The sequence below is a fragment of the Magnolia sinica genome, chromosome 19 (genome assembly GCF_029962835.1).
Source record: "Magnolia sinica isolate HGM2019 chromosome 19, MsV1, whole genome shotgun sequence".
NCBI classification, from domain to species: Eukaryota; Viridiplantae; Streptophyta; class Magnoliopsida; order Magnoliales; family Magnoliaceae; genus Magnolia; species Magnolia sinica.
Genome location: NC_080591.1, coordinates 18,842,775 through 18,849,834, shown reverse-complemented (window position 1 = coordinate 18,849,834; position 7,060 = coordinate 18,842,775).

Sequence of the window (7,060 nt, the reverse complement as noted above, 5' to 3'; positions counted from 1 at the left end):
ATATCACCCAGTTTATCCATTTTATGAGATCCTTTTAACACATGGCCTAAATATGAGGCATATCTAAACAAGAAGTGGGTCATAACACATAAAGCAGTAGGGATTTTTTTTTTTTTTTTTAACACACGCACAAACCATATCACACTCACACCGTAGTGAAATTTCACGGCCTATGGGTACCCGAACCCTCGACAGGTGTTGAAACTATTGAGAGTCTACACCGGAGTAAGAGTAAGGACCCAAGCAGTAGGGATTTACAATTGAAAACTTCTTAGGGACTGCAAAAGTTTCGGGCATGTCTTTTCCTGAACATATGTATATCATGATGGCCCTAAGAGGGTTTCAACCATCAGAATCACTGTCCTCATTGCTTTCTGTGGTGTGGTTCACATGAGCTTTGGATTTGTCTCATTTTCAGCCATGGCCTAATGTGATCTTAAAAAATGGATGAGTGGTAGGGATATAATATATATGTATATCATGTTGGGCCCACAAAACTTGGTGACGATTATACACGCCCACGCAATTAGCTTCCGATCTTCTCTTCACTCCAGTTGTGGTAAATTAAGTGGGATTGGGAAAATCCCCTAAAAGCTTTAATCCAAGGCCAACAAAGGTAATAACCAAACAGTAACAAGGTTTGAAAAAGTGAATTTTTCAATTCAATCTCATCAAATACGTACCATCTAATACGGTGCACCAAACAGGCTGTGTGTCCTTTAATACAAAGGTTAGGCTACTGTGATGAGTTTGTTTTTTGAAAGATAAGATTTTTTTTAAATGTTAAGATTTTTTGGAACGCTGATGAGTCACTGGCCAAACCGCATATTTTTTACTTATGTCCTAAGATGAACCAACAACGGACTGAATGGCGTGCATTTCTCACAAACATCAGTAGCCCCACCTAGCTAATGGTGGCGGGATGGAAGGAAGTCCACTTCCTTAAATCAATTCCATCCATCAGGTTTACCACCCCTGTTTTGCAGTATGTTCCAAAAATCAGGTAGATTCAACACTCAGGTGGGCCACCTCAAAAAAAATTATTCCTAAACGCTCTAAATTCTTATGGTACGGCCTCCAAAGTAGGAAATACCCGGATTGTTGGGTAATTCTTTAATCTGCATGCTAGATGTATGAATTGGTGGGTAATTCTTTATTCCGGATGAGACATGCAAGATGAATAAATTGGATGGCCTACAAAAACGACAGCCAGCATTATCCAAAACTAGTGGTGGTCGTTCCATCCCTACTCTTAAATGATTTTTTTAAAAAAAAAATATTAAAATCATAATAATTTTGCAATAACATCATGAAAAATTAAAATCTAGAAGATTTTGATCATCCCTGTCAAATTCCCATGATAATATCACAACATATTCTGCCGCAATGTGGAAAATAACGGATTGGCTGGTGTACCTCACACCAGCTATATTGCTGGTGTAGGTCCGTGTCGTCGCGTGAAGATGAGCACGTTTCTCGAGCTCTGAGTTGTACGAACATTTTAGAGGAGATCAAAGTTACATGGGCCCCATAGTGATGTATTTATTATATTTACACCGTTCATCTATTTTTAGAGATTATTTTAGAGCATTATGCAAAAAAATTAATTATATCCAAAGATTACATGGACCACACCAGGAATAGCAGCAGAGATAATAATTTTTACTGTTAAAAATTTTGAACAGCCAACTAAAACATTTATTTTCCATCCAATCTATTCATAAGGTAGTAGAGACCTAAATGAAAAGGAAAAGCAAATTTTATACCGATTCAAAACTACTGTAACCCAAAAAAGAGTTTCAATGATAGATGTTCAATCTCCCACTGCTTTTTGCAGTGTGGTCCACTTGATGGTTATAGTTGTCTTATTTTTCTTCTCAAGCATTAAGACTTCGTTAAATGAATCGGCGGTTTGAATATAACACGTACCACGTGATTAAACTCAGCCGATCCGCTCCCAAAAGTATCACTTGAAATGACTTACTTCGGTGGGATTAACTTTCTGACAAACACAAAATGGTCAAAAGCACGTTGCGAGCTTTTTACGTGTACGATCCTCTCTTTTCCTCTTCCCAACCTTTTTTTTTTTTTTTTTTCTCTTTTTAATCTTAACAATAGAACATGTCAAATCATTTGTATTTGATCTCTAAATTCATACCAACTATGCTAATTCTCGACGTGTCACTTCATCACACGTCTGATAAATGGAGTGAACAGCATGCCATTTATGGTCGGTGTTCCGAGGGTCCACTATGTACGCGTTTCATCCATACCATCCATCCATTTTTTTTTTTTTTTTCATATTATTTGATGGTATGAGACAAAAAATAATGTAGATCCAAATCTCAAGTGGACCACATCATAGGAATTAGTGTTGATTAAGCGCCCTTTATTAAAATTTTCTTACTCACCACAAAAGTTTTGTATCAAGCTGATATTTGTTTTTTCCCATCATCCACGTCTGTAACCCAGTCAATGGGTTGGATGTCAAATAAACATTACAGTGAGCCGTGGGAGATTTTTAATGGTGGGCATTCAATTAATACTGTTTTCCTGTGGTGTGGTCCACCTGAGATTTAGATCTGCCTCATTTTTTGGATCAAGCCATAAAATGAACTGGAAAAATGTATGGACCGCATGGATAAAACAAGTACATTATAATGGAGCCTGCAGAGCACCAACCAGTGTCACTAGCCAAACCGGGGCCATCCTGCATGGTACACTGCACAATTTGGAAGATTTTAATGATGGTTTTAGTTGTACAATTTGGAAGATTTTAATGGTGGGTTTTAGTTGTGTAGCCCATCTGAGTTTTAGATTTTCTAGGCAACTTACGGCAGCATTTTCATTTAATTAAGAACCATTAGTAGGTTTTCTATTAAGTTGAGCACTATCTGTTTTTCGGAGCGTTGAAAAATAGAAAAAGCACCATTCAGTGCATATGCAGTGCTTGGAGAGCAAGTAATGTTGCGAGGAAGTCAAGCAAATGAGTTAACATTAAAAAGAGCAACAGTCCAGGCAAGAGACTGAGTAGCCGCCGGATTTGATAGAAAGAGCAACGGTCTAAATTTGTGGAGAGTTGAAAATTAGAAAAAGCACCGTTCAGTTTTGCACTACGCAGTGCTTGGAGAGCAAGTTATGTTACGAGGAAGTCAAGCAGATGGGTTGATATTAAAAAGGGCAACAGTCCAAACCATAGACTGAGTAGCCGCCGGATTTGGTAAAAGCTCTCTTAGGTCGTAGTTTTCCTTCCACCCATTATATTCAATATTCAGAGGGTGCGGATGGTCTGTCCACAAGTCACAGGTAAATTCTGGGCTGTCTAATTTTCACTCCCAAATAAATTGTTTACTACACGATACAACCTGTAATGTGTGAAACTTTTTTAGATTTCACCATAATTTATATGTTAGATTTATGAAATCGCGTGAATTATCTACCACGACATTTGGAAGCTTAACGGGGCTTGGAATTATATCTAAGTCATAAATGAGAATGAATATGACCACTTAAAAATTATACGTTAATTAAAATCAATAACACTTAGGCTTTCAAGTCAAGGGATCCAATTATATAGGCTATAAATGCTACAACAAGTTGAACCACTAAGCGATGTGCGATATAGATATCCTGTATATGCATGTGCAACCAATTAAATGTCTAGCATACAATTCATTCAAGCATTCATATAATTCAATTAATTAAATTCATAAGCATGAATAAAAATGTGCACAAATCACAATCACAAATACAAAGATATATAGCAGTTCGACTACTTACCTTTTTCTCTCTAGGTGGACACACACTTCTCGAGTGTACCGAATTTCACTATCTTAGAGGTTTCCAATAAGTTTACCTCTAACCTTTACAATAGTTTTTAATAGGTTCACCACAAACCTTCGGTCCTACACAAGAACCTACACATATATACCCGTGTTGATAGAACATATACACACCCATCTCAGTGAACCATGTTTTCACCCATGCCGATGGCTCCTGTGGAGACTTAGTTGGTTTTCTATCGGCTAAGTAACAACCACTGCAGTCCTAATCCAAGGACCTACATTTACTCCCATCAGAGGCTGCCACGAAGACTAACACGTACACACTCATGCCTGATGGCGATACTTCATAAGAACCTACACGTTTACACCCGTCTCAGTGCCCTACGTACACACCCATATCCAGTTGCAATACAGTCCTACACAAGGACTTCGTGAGTTTGGTTCATAAACTATATACTCAATCTTATACAAGGAAATAGTATAGAGACTCTAAAAATAACAACCTTACTTGTCGGATTGAGTTCCTTTGTAGCGCATTTTTTAGATCGTCTTCTTTTCTTGAATCCTCTTCTCTTTTGCTCTCCCGATCTTTGAAGTCGGTATTCTTCTTCTTCTTCCTTGAATTGACTACCTTGTACTTGATGTTCCAATGAGGCTACCAAGGTAATGGGAGTGAGTTGAATCTTCAATAACTATGAGATAGTTAGTTCCAATTGAATTATAAGGCAGAAAGCTTGTTTGACACTTTTGCCTACTTTCAATCGATTTATCGAAGATCAATCCAAAATAGGGCAGAAAGCTTGCTGAACATTTTTGCGCACCTTTGATTGATCGAGACCGGTTGAATGTTTGCTCAATTGATCGAAGATCGATCGAACTTGTGCATATGTTTTTCTTTCCTTTACACATGATCTAGCCGACACAAACTTGATGACTAAAGGTTTTCCTATATAGAACAAGTCATATAAGATAGGTTGTTTTAGACCTAAAGGAGTCTAGGGCTAGGATTACCAAAACACCTCATGATTTAGCTGTTGTCTTCGGCCTTGAAACTTTAAGTCTTTGAGTCTTTAATCTTCAATGTCTTTATATGGAGGCACAATCGACTCACGACACCCTAACTTATATCAATGACAAAACCAAAGCACTAACAATCTTTCCATTTGTCAATTACACAACAAAAACTGACATAAACCTTATCATGCTTTATACCAATGACAAATCAAAACAATTCAAAAATATTACATGTTAAATATAAATATTTACAACTGATCAATTACAAACAAGACTCTTATTATGCTCCCCCCCAAATGCTCCCACTAACTTCATCACTTTCCTGCAACAAAATGGAACCTACAAAACAACATTTTACTTGTTTTGGTGGGACTTGATCTTTCTATCCCTTCTTGTCAGTAAATGACAAAGAGTTAATTCCATAAAAATATACCAATAAGCACAAAAAATAAAAAGCTTTATAAGTCATAATTTACCTATAAGCACATATTAACAGGGGAATATAAGGTACATATAAACATTAAACAACATGGAGCATGTATAATATGATCATTCAAAAGATATACCTATCAAGCAACGTGAACAATGATACAACTTTAAAGCTAAACTACCAGAAGGCTAATGAGGCTAAATGTCCCCCGATTTTTGCCAAGTTGGATTTGAAAAAATCCTCAGAATTTTTTCGCTAAAATTATTTTATTTTATCACCTAGTGATCTCTAATACTCGATCATAATGTATACATGAGTTTTATCGGTAAAAAACAACACAAATTTGATTAATCTACCGTAGAAAGCTAACTAATATACCTGATCACCAAAACCTTTGGCCTAAGCTTGTGATCTATTCATCTAAGGCCCAAATCTAGATGATCCACCATTGATCGATCAAATTAACCATAACTTAATGAAGATCTACTTAAAACGAAGATAATCGTACAAAGGAATTGAATTGACTAAATTATCCCATGACCTTCAAATCAATGGTTTAGGGTAATAGGGGCGGCATAACCATTTATGTTAATGGCAAATAGCCCACATCGTGAACTTAGGATCCAAACCTAGCTTATTGCACCTAATAAATTTTACTATTTAATTTATTATAGAAATGTATGAATTAACCAAACAAGCTTTAGACTACTCGTTAGTGGATCGCCGAACACAGCTTGACGTCCATCGCGAGACATTGAGCTAAGATCGCGCCTCGAATCATTTAACTTGGACTCGCAAGGGATGTGTGAATGCCCGTAGAAACGGTTGGAAGCTTAAGCTAATTGTTCCCGTCTCATCTTTGCTGAATTTGTGACTTTTGAACCATTGGATCACGATTCAATTAAGGACACTAATCTAAATTAATATCCTACAAATATTCATATAGCCATGACCCTGATCGACGACCGTTGATCGTTAAATTGATTTCTTATCATAACCGTTGATCGGTGTGTCCAATTATGGGGTGATCAAATCCCTATATAATCACCACCTAGGGCAATTATCATATGTCGTAGATTGTCCCATACACCCTCTAGAGGACCCTAACAACTAGAATTAATCTCCCACAGGGTTATATAACAAATAACCTTACCTCTATGGCCAAATAAACTATATTTGGCACTATAAATACCAATCTATTTCACTCTCCCTCTCCCCATACGAATTTGCCCTAGCAAAGGAGAGAAAGATAGAGAGTGAAAGAGGGGGAGAGAACTTGGTTTGAGTGATTCTTGTTCTAAGAGGGAGTGATTGCTAAAACACTACTCTATGAGCCACACAATCCTCTGCTAGATCCACCTCTATTTGGAGTTGGAGGTAATACATCCACACCTTACCTTACAATTAAGCAATCGTATGTTAGATTCCCTATTCTTATGTGGATTTCCTTCAATTTAGTTTAGAAATCAATGCTTTCACCAAATCCCTAACCCTAGGTGCCTGGAGATTAAGAAATCTCTTCTTAAGGTGTGAACCATTCTTTTACGTTTCCTTTGGTCAATCCTTTATAGTGTTAGATAATGATTTTTTGTCATTGATAAGATTAAAATTACGTAAATTATTTACCACAGCACGTGAAAGCTCAGTAAAGCTTAGAATTATGACTAAGTCCTAAAAAGGAGGGGGGAGGGGTCAATGGGACCAGTTAAAATTCTTGCCTAATTAAAATAATTTATCAATTTAAATTAATAAGAAAAATAATACTTTGGCTTCTAAGCTAAGTGGGTCCAATTACATAAACTACAATAGATGCAACAATATACATAACTAG